Raw genomic sequence first — 13387 nt, 5'->3', positions numbered from 1 at the left:
CCCATTTCAAAGATGATGAAATCAAGAAGTTTTGGTTTTATTATTAACATCCTGAAACAATCAGGTAGATTAATCTAGAAACACAACCAACCCTCCCAAGCCACAAGAAGCCTTTGTTGAAGTTACAGGGTAGCTGGGAAACATCAATACCCAAATTTACATTTTAAGCAGAAGCATCAGAGAGTTCTATAAATTGAATAAAAAACATGACTAGTGGGACTAAAGTGCCATCCTTGGATATATTTTTCATAACAATTTCTTGTTTCTTATATTTTCATAGTACTTAGAATTGTAGATTTAGAGTTTAAAAAGGACTACCAAGAGTTCCCCACTCCATAATTTTACAGATGAAGAAACTGAGGTTTAGGGAGATTGAGTGATTTGTTGGTTAGCAAGCAATAGGAGACAGGATTCAAACTCAGGTCTTCCCAATACAAAGTCAATCTCTCCATGTCCTATATAATATTCCTTGGTATCTCATCATTTCCTATCTCAGTTCCATGCCTTCATATACATACATACATACATATATATATATATATATATATGTATATGTATATGTTATGCTTACCTAGAATATACTTTACATCATTACTTCCCTAGTTGCTAGCTGCTCTTCACCCTCAACATGCCACCTTGGGCTCTGGTCTTCCTTTCTCTTGGAATCCCTAGCTTTCTTTAAGATTCAGCTCCGTTTCTGCTTCCTCCTGGAAATCCCTTTCTGAGTTTTTCTCTTTTCACTCTCCCCACCCTCTCAACACTCCCAATCTGTTGTTAGGTACTCTCTCTCCTTCCCCAAGTTACCTTGTATTTTCTGATCTATTTACATGGTAAACTAGAAACTCCTTGAGGGCAGGGACTGTTTCATATTTGTCTCCGTACTGAGCAGACAGCCTTAGATAGAGTAGGCACTTAATGTTAGTTGAGATGAATGCAATGATTTGCTTTTTATTCAATATACATTTGTTGCATAATTACTCCCTGGCCCCTATTTCATTCCCTACAATAATACAAACCAACAGAACATATCTTGTTCCAATTACTAGCTCATCAGTAGCTCTTTGAACAATTACTCAATCACTTATGGCCTGTACCCATCATCTGGTAATTAATCACATACTATCATTAATCATGTACCTCAATTAATCATGGGGGACTCCTAGCTGGCAGATAACTCTTTTACCCTTTATAGGCAGGCATCCCATCTCCTCTTCCTATGACCCCTTGTGTCACTGCAGCTGGTTCAAGTTACAAAGGGCCAGATTCCAACCCGATATTAGGAAGAACTTGGAAACAAATAGAGCTGTCAGTCAGTTAATAAATATTTATTTAAATGTTGGCTATTTGCCAGGGACTGAGGTCAGTGTGGGAGATGCAAAGAAAAGCAAAATAATAATAAATAAACAAATGAATGAATGAATAACTGATCCCTACTCTTAAAGAGCTAACAGTCTATTGGGGAGAGACAATATGCAAACAACTGTGCACATACAAGAAATAATCAGGATAAATGGGAGATACTGAACAGAGGGAAAAAATTAGCATTATGAGGGATTAGGATGGGTGACATGCTTTCTGAGGTATTAAGTTCCCATTTCTGGATATCTTCAAACAGACTCTCCATAAACACTTGTCAGAAATTAATTTATTCTATCAACAAACATTTATGCAGGACATAAACCCTATTTTGTGGAGGCAGCTAGGTAGTACAGTGGTTAGAACATGGGTCTGGAGTCAGGAAGACTTGAGTTCAAGTCCATCCTCAGACACTTAGGAGCTCTTTAACCCTGGGCAAGTCACTTTAACTCTATTTGCCTCAGTTTTCTCATCTATAAAATGTAATAATACTTATCTCTCAGCATTATTGAGAGGATCAAAAGTGATAATATTTGTAGATCTTGTTGAAAACCTTAAAATGTTATAGAAATAATTATTTTTATAATTAGGGTTTTTACTTCCAGTAGAATTTGATGATCTCTAGAGCATCTTAGAACTCTGTGATTTCATTATTTTGCAGATTGGTTTGTCTGATAACATGCTGATCAGCAAAAGGTTTGGATCCCAAGTTCTGGGGCATTCAATGTCCCTGCTTTCACTGAAGCAACCTGATTGAACACTTTCTCTCAACCTCTCTGCCATAGTAAATTCATCTGCTCCTCAAAGGAAGATGTTTCCCCCTTCCACAATTCAATGAGCATTTATTAAATTTATTGCCCTATGTTTTAGGTAAGGGAGGAGTATAGGACAGTGGATAGAAAACTTGCATTAGGATTACAAAGGTCTGGGTTCAAGCCCTGCCTCAAACATGTTACTGGCTGTGCCAACCAGTCAATGTCTCCTATTAATCTTTAAACCTTTAGTTGTAGAGCAGGTATTGATCTGCTTTGGTTGCATTAAACTGAGTTGCTCTTGCTATTGTCATTGCCATCATCATTTTCATCATCATCATCATAATTAGTCATTTCAGTGTCCAACTTCCATGCATCAATCTGTGGTTTTTTGGGCAAATATCCTAGAGTGCTTTGTCATTTCCTTCTCAAATTCATTTTACAGAAGAGGTTAAGTGACTCACCCGGAGTCATACAACTAGAGTTTGAGGTTGGATTTGAACACAAGTCTTCCAGATTTGGTTTTCTATCCACTATTTCATATAGCTCCCATACCAGGAAATCCCAATGAAATCACAGGTCCAATTAAAAAAATAAAAGATTTCACTGAAAAAGGACAAAAAGATGAAAACAGTCCCTGTCCTCAAGGAACCTATGTCATTTCAATTATGGTGGGGTGGGGATGGGGAGGACAGACACATACCATGGGAATTAAGCCCAAAAGCTTAAACTATAGATGCAGGGTCCTAGCAACTGAGGAGATATAGGGGTCATCCACACTAGTGAAGGCACATGGATCAGACCTGCCAAGTCAGAAGTCATCTGGTAAAACTTAATAGGCAGGAAGGCTAGGTGGCACAGTGGATAGAGCACCAGCCCTAGAGTCAAGAGGACTTGAGTTCAAATCTGACCTCAAACATTTAATAATTACCTGGATGTGTGGCCTTTGGCAAGCCACTTGACCCCATTGCCTTGCAAAAAATCTAAAAAAAAACCCTTAATAGGCAACAGCTCCTCATTTACCAATGAATTTAAATGCAGTTCCACTGAAGGAGGTCATAGGAAAGCATCAGTGAGGGCACTGTTGATTAAAGTCATTGTTTGGACATAAAAGGTTTTCTCCCTTTTATGTATCACTGCCCACTTTTCTCCCCACACACTGGTTCCTGGCTTTCCAAGTGGGAGCTTGTATTGCTGCCTCGCCATCACCTCTGCCTGGTTCATCGGGTATTATTCTCCACCTCGCTCAGCATCTGCAGCAAGTCCTAATTTTGTATCAGATGCAATTTTCTTAATGTACTCTTAACATCTTCACTAATGACCAGGAGAGATATCAAAGTAATAGCTGCCCTAATTCTCATTGGCACAGCAGTCGACATCTTTCCCAGAGAGGCTGAGTTTCTGATCACCTTGTCTTTTTGTCTGTGGTACTTTGGTCAGGGGCTCTGCCCATGTGGCTCCATCCTCAGGGTGATTTGGTTTGAATTGCTGAGCCATGGTGCCCAGTTCTGTTTTGTTTTTAAAATGGTTCCCTAGTTTCATGACATGGACAGCTTCCATTCTCTTCTCCTCTGAAGCCAGAGTCATTATGTTTCTTCTAGCCTTCCTCTCTGATTCTCTTCTTACCCCAAGCAATTCAGCTGGTCTGGGCTGGTTTGGTCTTTATGAGCTCAATTCTGGTCCATGATTCCATTATCCTGAGTCTGTGGTTGATGGGTTTTCCTTTTTTTTTCTTTTTACCCCACAATAGTACAATGTGAAAAATGAAATTTCATCAAATGTCCTTTTATTTTGGTAGGAGATATTGGATACCTGGTGTAGCTATTAGGACTCTTGCCTGTTTCTTGGAGAAAAGGGGAGGTAGGGTGTATACAAGAAGGAGCAGATTTGAAGTCAACAGGTGGGTACAACTATCACCATTGAAGCACTGTTTGACCTTGGCTGAATCACTTCATTTTGATGAACCTCCATTCTCTTACCTTTAAAATGAAGGCATTAGATTAGATGATTCTGAGGTTCCTTCCTGCTCCAAATCTCTTAATCTTATGATTTATTCTAATTTTCTCCAAAGCAGGAAAAAGTTTAGAGATCTAAATTACTGTTGACCCTGAAATCAGTCTTGAAGATGTAGCTCTCCCATTGTTTGGCTCCATATGGTTTCCTGGGGTGTTCCTTCCAGTATGGATGCACCAATGATCAACAATCCTGCCTTCACACAAGTTAAAGTCCCTTGAAGGTCCAAAAATTGATCCAATGAGCTTTCCATCTGATGATGGGTCTCAGATACCCAGTGTCCTCATGTGATTTTACTTTTCCATCCTGAACATACTGACCTTGCTCTTTCCATCAGAACAGAGGGAACCTTAGAGATCACCTATTTTTTTGTGGGGCAATGGTGTTAAGTGACTTGTCCAAGGTCACCCAGTTAATAAGTATCAAGTCTCTAAATCACGATTTGAACTCAGTTCCATCTGACTCCAAAGCCAATATTCTATCCACTGTACTACCTAACTGCTCCCAGAAGTCATCAATTTTATAGATAAAGAAATTGAGGCACAGAGAGATTGATATGTTCCAAATAACAAAACAATAATAACAATTACATTATTATTATTATTATTATAACTAGCATTTGTATATTTCTTTAAGGTTTACAAAATCTTTTTTTTTTAGTTTTTGCAAGGCAATGGGGTTAAGTGGCTTGCCCAAGGCCACACAGCTAGGTAATTATGAAGTGTCTGAGGCCAGATTTGAACTCAGGTACTCCTGACTCCAGGGCCGGTGCTCTATCCACTGCACCACCTAGGCGCCCCCACAAAGTCTTTTGCTAATATGTTCTCATTCTATACTCATACCAGAAATGGGCGCTATTATTATCCTCATTTTACAGATGAGGAAACTGAAGCAGATGGAAGGAAAATGACTGGCTCAGGGTCAGACAGCTAGAGTGCTTAAGAGACAGAATCTGAACTCAAGTCTCCCCAATTCCAAGGCCACCACACTGTGTACTATACCACTCGGCTATATCAAATAGTAAGGACTGAGTCAGGACTTGAACCCATGTTTCATCTGATTCCAAATCAAGTACTCTTTTCATTGTTGCCATACCACCCTAAGCTTCCTGATTCCCTTTCTTTCTTGCCCCTTGGTTTCAGAAGAAGCTGGTGGTGTAGTAGGTAGAACATTAGCTCTAGAGTCAGGAAGGCCTGAGCTTGAATCTGACCCCAGACATTTACTAGCTGTGTGAACCTTGATATGTCACTTCAGTTCCGTCTGTCATCCATAAAATGAGGATAATAATAATAATAATAATAATAATAATAATAATAATAATTCCTATTTCTCAGGGTTGATGTGAGGATCAAATGAAATGATATTTGTAAGTTATTAGCAATGTGCCTGTACCCCCTTTACTCTCCTGTACTCATAATCTCAGTTATCTAGGCTTAACTATGTAGTTACACACACACACAGACACACACACACAGACACACACACACACACACACACACACACACACACACCTTATAACTTGGATTGATATTAACCGTAGAATCAGATTTCAAATGTAGGGTGCTTATGAGGGATGTTCGAGACTATTCAGTCTGTGACATTTCATTTTACAAAGGTAAAGGCTGAAGTTCATAGAAGGCAAATCATTTTCTGACACTGCTTCTTGCCCATCCTCTTGCTATTGTTGGATCCTAATGAAGCAGCCAGAAGGTCAAGTGGACAGATTATGGAACACAGAATCAGGAAGATCTGAGTTTAAATTCTACCTCAGACATATACCAGATCTGTTTTGGGGGGCAATTCGCTTCACCTGTGTTTAACTCAATTTCCTCATTTGTAAAATAGGAAGAATAATAGCACTTAACTTCTAGGGTTATGACAAGGATAAAATGTGAGGTTTGTAAAGCACCTTGTAAACCCTAAAGCAGATATAAATGCTAATTATGATTATTCTCTTGACCTTCTTACTTTAGCCATCAAGTCTCCTAGGTATTCTATTGACTTTGAAGAGAATGATACCATGACCATAATTACTGTTTGTCTTTCAATCTCAAAGAAGGCCATGACATCAGAGAGGTGATGCCATGACAAGCAACTGAATTGGATTGTGCTAAGTCACCAGCCTCACTTTCTCCTCCAGAGCCATCTGGGTCCAGTAGCCAGATATGGATCAAGATGACTGGAGATAATCCTGGATGTGAGGCAAGCAGGGTTAAGTGACTTGCCCAAGGTCACATAGCCAGTAAATATCAAGTGTCTAAGGCTAGATTTGAACTCAGTCCTCCTGACTCCTGGGCTGGTTCTCTATCCACTGTGTCCCCTGCCACCTCTAACAAATGCTTCTTGAATTATACTTGAATAAAGACTTCTAGCTTGTGTGGTGAATAGAGCACCAGCCCTGGAGTTAGGAAGACTCATCTTCCTAAGTTCATATCCTGCCTCAGACACTCACTAGCTACACAACCCTGGGCAAGTCACTTCACTCTGTTTCCATTTCCTCATCTGTAAAATGAGCTGGAGAAGGAAATGGTAATCTACTGCTCCTATATCTATGCCAAGAAAGCCCCAATTGAGCCATGAAGCATCAGACATGACTGAAAAATGACTGAATAGCAAAAAGACGTTTTGCACATCTCATCAATGCTTTCTGTATTTTATAGAGACCAAGTTAGGAAGCAGAGGATTGTTAAATTAAGTCAAACACACTGTTCTCCATGGAACATCAGGACCCACTTAGATAAATTGATCACCTGAAATGATATCCTTCAGTTGACTCAGTTTTGATACTTACACTTTTGTTTTAGCTTTCCTTTGATTGAAGGACTGGGGTGGGATGAGGCACTAAGCTCCTCCCCAAACCTTCCTTTATAGAACTTTCCAGGAGGTCCTCACTCAATGTGGTACCAATCTGGAGAGTCCTTGAGAGCAGGGGGCAACAGGCTGCCTAAGGCAGCCACAGGTCAAAGCCTCTGTACCAGCTAATGGTGGGAATGAGCTTGTGGTTGTCTCTGCCTAGATTAGGAGAAAGAGAGACAGGGAGATAGAAAAAGAGAGTCAGACAGACAGACAGAGACAGAGACAGGAGGTGATAGACAGAAGACAGATGCTGACAGAGAGAGACAGAGAGAGAGAGAGAGAGAGAGAGAGACAGAGAGAGACAGAGACAGAGACAGAGACAGAGAGAGACAGAGGGAGAGAGGGAAGAGGGAAGAGGAGAGACAGAGACAGAGACAGAGACAGAGAGAGACAGAGGGAGAGAGGGAAGAGGGAAGAGGAGAGACAGAGACAGAGAGAGACAGAGGGAGAGAGGGAAGAGGGAAGAGGAGAGACAGAGACAGAGACAGAGAGTGACAGAGAGAGAGAATGAAAGGAAGGGGAGAAAGAAAGAAGAAAGAAAAAGAAAGGAAGAAGGAAAGAAAAAAGAAGGAAGAGAGGGAGAAGAAAAAGGAAAAAAGAGAAAGAAAATTGATATAGAATCAAGAGAATAGAACCAAGAGAAATTTTACACACACACACACACACACACACACACACAAACACAGCATTCTACAACAATGTAAATGAGAACAATACTAAAATTCAGTTGAATTGAGATTAAATAGCATGACCAATCTTGGTCCCAGAAAAAAATACAGCAAAACATACTTTGTCTTCTTGGAAGAAAGATGGGGGGGCGGCGCTATGATTGCACATTGTTTCATACAGTGGCTGATACTGTCACTTAAGTCATTTTTACTGAACTACTTTTCTTTGTCAAAAGGGAGGGTCAAGAGTTGAAAAATAGCTATGGCATAAAAAAACACCCCAAAAGATAAATTAATAGAATTTTTAAAATAGCCAACACATATTTTATTTTCTTATTTTTTATTGATGTCTGTTGTTTTCCATCATGTTCACTTCTAAATATCCTCTTTCTTCCCAGCTCCCCTTGAATCTTTTCTTGCAACAAAGATGTAAAAAGAAATAGAGAACAAAACCAGATCACCCATCAAATGGATGTAAATTGTAAATATACTGCTCTCCATCCAAAGTCTTCTATCTTTGCTACAAAAGAGAGTCATTCCAAAAACATTTTCAAAATTGTTTCCCTGCATGTGTGTTTTGAGATATGTGTTTTTATTGGTTGATATACATGCAAACTACTATGACTTTGGAGTTATCAAAAGTCTCAGTGCATCATTATGCACCACAATCAATCAGTCCAGAAGAATTTATTCAGTACTTAATTACGCTTCAGGAACTATGATAAGCATTGAGTCACTCCTATTTGTAGATGAGTGACTGGTCCTTGCCCTCAGGTGCTTATATTTTAATGGAGAAGGCAATATATAAAAGAAAGGGGGGAAGGGAAGAAGAGACGGGGAGAACAAGGAAGGAAGGTACCCAAGCTAGTGGAAGGCATATTGGAGAAATCAAGGCTGAGAAGAAATACAAGACATGTCTGGCCTGGGTGCCTTCTTTAAATGGAAATTCTGGGAAAGGTCATCCAATCAGAGAGAGGGGCCAAGGGGACTGGGGTGGGGAAAAGGGCACATCCCAGGTATGAACTGACAGCCAAAATTTCCTGGGTCTTTATATTACAATATTATTGTGGAGATTGTTGTTATCACTCTAATATGACTATAATTTGTGGAGCACAGGGAGCATTATCAAGTTCACCTACATCACAGATAGTTCAGATAGATTTATGTGGAACCGTAGGTGTAGGGCCATTAAAAACTCATTTGTGCTTTCAGTAGTAGAAATGCAACATAGTTTATTAAATATCCCCTCTCTATATATTAATATGCCTAGCTATCAAGGGGAATAGAAAAGCATTCTTTTACTCCCTACCCAGCCCCCAATACAGCGAATAACATAAATCAAGTTGTGAAAATGCAATTATAGGCCGGTGCTGCCATTTGCCTAGAGGGATTTGACCCAACTCCCAGCTCTGTACTCAGTATTTGCCTGGTTAAAGCCTTAAGACAAAATTAAAAACATGATAGCTTGCAAGAGACATTTTGAAAGCTTTTCATAGATGTTGATATAAAATATCAAAACATAATGCTATAGTCACCATGGGACACAAGGTCTGACATTTCACACTCTGAAAGAGCTTCCAGGTATACTGCATCACTGTATCAAAAGTCTATTCTTATACAGCCCTTCAGTAAAGATTGTAGGACTTTCTTTAAGGTTTTCTTGCTTAAATTTCCTTCTCCCAATCATGGGAATATCAGTTCCTACAGAGTCAGCAGAGACATCTGACTTGTCTTAGGTAAAAAAAGGCAGTAAGTTGACTACAAAGTTCATAGGATTGTAAAATTAAGAGTTGGAAGGGACTTTAGCAGTTGTCTATAGCCCCAAATCTTAAATATTACAGGTGGGGGAAATAAGGCTGAAAGAGGCTATTTTTATAGCTAGTTAAGTATTTGCAGCAAAATTTGAACTCAGGTCTTCTTTTTCTTTCATTTTTTTAAGGTTTTTGCAAGGCAAATGGGGTTAAGTGGCCTGCCCAAGGCCACACAGCTAGGTAATTATTAAGTGTCTGGGACCGGATTTGAACCCAGGTACTCCTGACTCCAGGGCCGGTGCTTTATCCACTGTGCCACCTAGCTGCCCCTCAGGTCTTCTTTTATGCTAAGTCTAATCCTCTAACCACTATGCTACCTAGCTAGGGCAATTACTCTCCTTCTGTAGCTGTCCTTCCCCTTGGATTCACAAAGCAAAAGCTTCTGGATAACGGCGTTTAATGTGGAAATAAAATGCCAGTGCCTACTCATCTTGTTCGAGAATGAGCTGCAACCAGAGGAGGCCAGAAATCCCTACCAATGACCAGTGATCCCAGTGTATCTCTATGCCCTAGGACAAGCTGAGATTAAAAGTCCACCTAGATCCCAGGGTCATTTCCCACATGGTAAGTCCAAGTTCAGAGCTCCTCCAGAGTTTTCAATGCCTCTTTTTATATTTACCCAATAACAGGGGAGGCGACCCCTTTTCCTACTCAACAATGGGTGACTTGGACTCAAACGATATTGTTCTTGGAACTCCTGAATCAAATCAGCTCCCTTATTCTGTAGATGACTTCCCAGGTGTGGAACAACAGTAGGCTCAAAACTGCTTGGTAGATATTTTATGGTCTTATTAGGCACTGTGTTCTTATTATTGAATGCTGACTTTATTCTATACTATGATGAAAAATCAAACATATGCCACATTCAAGCCTATTTGTCTACTTTTGTGGAGAACCAAATCCAATAGACCAGTGCCATATGGCTAAAATCCAACTAAAATCCACCATATTCTAAGGAAGCAAAGTTCTTTTCACCAGTAAGGACTCAGAGCTAATTTTAACTGTCTAGTTCTACCAATCCATACATTCTTTGAGAATGACTTCAATCTGCCTTCTAGAGGGAAATAGAACTGGTATAAAAGCTGGATAACTCTCCCAAAATTCTAGAGAGTACATAACCCTGATCTAGCATTTCTGCTCATAAGGACATATGAAAAGCATCGTGATAGGCATGGAACTCCCCAGTGAAGGTTGGTTAGCACCCTTTGGTGGTTCACTGACATTACACATTTCTAGTTTTACCATGGGGCAGCTAAGTGATTAGTGGATAAAGCACCAGCCTTGGAGTCAGGAGTACCTGGGTTCAAATCTGGTCTCAGACACTTAATAATTACCTAGCTGTGTGGCCTTGGGCAAGCCACTTAACCCCATTTGCCTTGCAAAAACCTAAAAAAAAAATAAATATAATTTTACCAATTTAAGAGTAGCAGGATTGTCCCTTTCTTCAACATGTACACTCAACCAAATCTATGATCTCACCAATTTAGAAATTTTCTCTGGTACTGCAGATCCAAACCCATCAATGTTTACCTACCCATCCTGTGTGACTATTGCCACAGAATGTCCAATTTACATGCCAGAGGCCTTTCTCTATTTTTGATGACATAACAAAACATCTCATACATTGAGGTTCTCTTAACATAGCCCCAGATCTTTAGCTTTTCTTGGTTGCTTATATCCTACTGTTGACAGTATTGTATCAGTAGTTTCATTTAATTGATTCTTGGAGCTCTTTTTCACACATTACTGTCTAACAACTTCCCCACTCTATACTTATGTAGTTGATTTTTTGGAACCCAATAATAACAATGTAAAGATCTTGGAGATTTACAGAGAATTTTACAAATATTATCCCACTTTTTATCTTCACCACAAGCCCTGTGAGGTAGGGAGCTAGTCCTATTTTAAAGATAAGGAAATAAAGCCAGAGGTTAAGACAACTACTCAGGACCTCAGAGTTGGTCTGAGTCTGAGGTAGGTTTTGAACTCAGGTCTTCCTGACTCCAAGACCATTGCTCTATGTATTGAATCATCTAACTAGCTAACATGTTTCAAACTTCACAAAAATGAGATGAGTTATGAAAATACGTACTCATTTATATTGAAGTTGTAGGTGAAAAATGTACCTGCACAATTTTTACCAGACTGTTCACCATCAATGGGGAGGGAGGTGGGAAGGGAGGGTAGTAGGACAATGTGGATCTCATAAATTTGCAAATGGATGAATGTTGAAAAACTACCATTGCATGCAACTGGAAAAATGAAATAAAATTCCAGTTAAAAAGAAAAAAAAGAAATTGTAGATGGCCTGGAATAACAAACCAACAGCAGAGTTCATCGTCTATCTTAAAGTAATGTGTTACTTTTTCTTGAAATGTCTTCCTCTCTTTCTTCCATCTATTCAAATTCTTTTTTTTTGTTGTTTTTTTTATTTTTTTAGGTTTTTGCAAGGCAAATGGGGTTAAGTGGCTTGCCCAAGGCCATACAACTAGGTAATTATTAAGTGTCTGAGACCAGATTTGAACCCAGATACTCCTGACTCCAGGGCCGGTGCTTTATCCACTGTGCCACCTAGCAGCCCCTATTCAAAGTCTTTAAAGCAGAGTTCTCATTTCTCACTTCTTTCATGAAGGCTTCCCTGACTAGCCCTAATGACCTCTCTCTCTTCTCTCTCTCTCTCTCTCTCTCTCTCTCTCTCTCTCTCTCTCTCTCTCTCTCTGTCTTTGTCTCTATTTGTCTCTGTCTCTCTGTTTGTCTCTCTCCTTGAAATTCCACACCTCACAATTCAGTACTTCATTATATCAAGCAAGCTGATATCTGGCTTTTCTAATCTGAACATGTTTTAGGTCCTCACTGAATAAACTGAAAGACCCCTGAAAGTAGGGATCACATTCCCCACAATACCTAGTGCAGATAGGGCAGGCAATCAAGAAACACATTCCTGATTTTGAACTGGAAGGGATCTTTGAGTCCATTCAGTTCAACATTTTAAAATCTGAAGACAGGAAGAGTCTTGCCCCAGATCAAACAGGTAGTAATCAATCATTAAATCAACAAACATTTTTTAGGTACCCAAGTATCTGGCATTGTGCTAAGACACTAAAGATAAAAATACAAAGAATGAAAGAAAATCTTTATTCTTTAAGAACTTCCTTGACAGAGCTGATATTTGAACTCAGATCCTCTGGTTACAAACCCAACACATTTTTCATCTTATGGTATTATTAACTAAGCAACTAATATGCTATGCTCATTTCTGACCAATCACAGCAAATATGGGTATTCTAGAGTAGAGATGTCAAACATGTGGCCCACAGACTACATTTCACCCATAACATTCCTGAGTGCAGTCCAACCCAGATAAAGAGATTTAATTGGAAACTTTCAACAAAATAAATAAAATACAACGGAACATACATAATGTTAATGTGTGGTTTTCGAAGTCAATAGGGAACCTTTCATATAGTTTAGTGGCCCCTTTTAATTTGAATTTGGCAACACTGATCTTGAGATGTAGAGACATGGCTACAGTAGCTATACCTGTACCTATAAGAAACCCTTTTAGATCCATATACTCAAGGAATGGGGATTTAAATATGTTTAGTAAACCCTGCCAACTCATCCGGGACACAGTTGCCTCTCCCTTAAGAATGAATATAACTGGCATCACTTTAAAGTTTGCAAAGCCCTTTATATACAGTATTCTCTTTAGAATCTCACAACAACCCTGAAAGGTAGGTACTAGAGATATTATAAACTGAAGCTCAGAGAGAATATGACTTGTCTGTGGTCTCTAAAGAATAAGAGGCAAGATTTGAACTCAGGGCTTTCTGACTCCATATCTCAAACTCACTCCAGTCTCACCAAGACACTATCCTAGTTAAAGGCAGACTAAGTACCCTCTTTGACTTGAGACCATCATAAGCTACAA

General features: G+C 39.4%; 1 protein-coding gene across 1 annotated transcript in view; it reads right to left on the bottom strand.

Annotated features, from left to right (window-relative positions):
• Positions 1-13387, bottom strand: part of MICAL2 (microtubule associated monooxygenase, calponin and LIM domain containing 2) — a 285377-nt gene that overhangs the window by 14374 nt on the left and 257616 nt on the right. The gene's annotated exons all lie outside the window — the stretch shown is intronic.

The sequence above is a fragment of the Macrotis lagotis genome, chromosome 3, assembly GCF_037893015.1.
Source record: "Macrotis lagotis isolate mMagLag1 chromosome 3, bilby.v1.9.chrom.fasta, whole genome shotgun sequence".
In the NCBI taxonomy this organism is placed as follows: Eukaryota; Metazoa; Chordata; class Mammalia; order Peramelemorphia; family Peramelidae; genus Macrotis; species Macrotis lagotis.
This window is presented reverse-complemented; position numbering and strand designations above follow the sequence as displayed.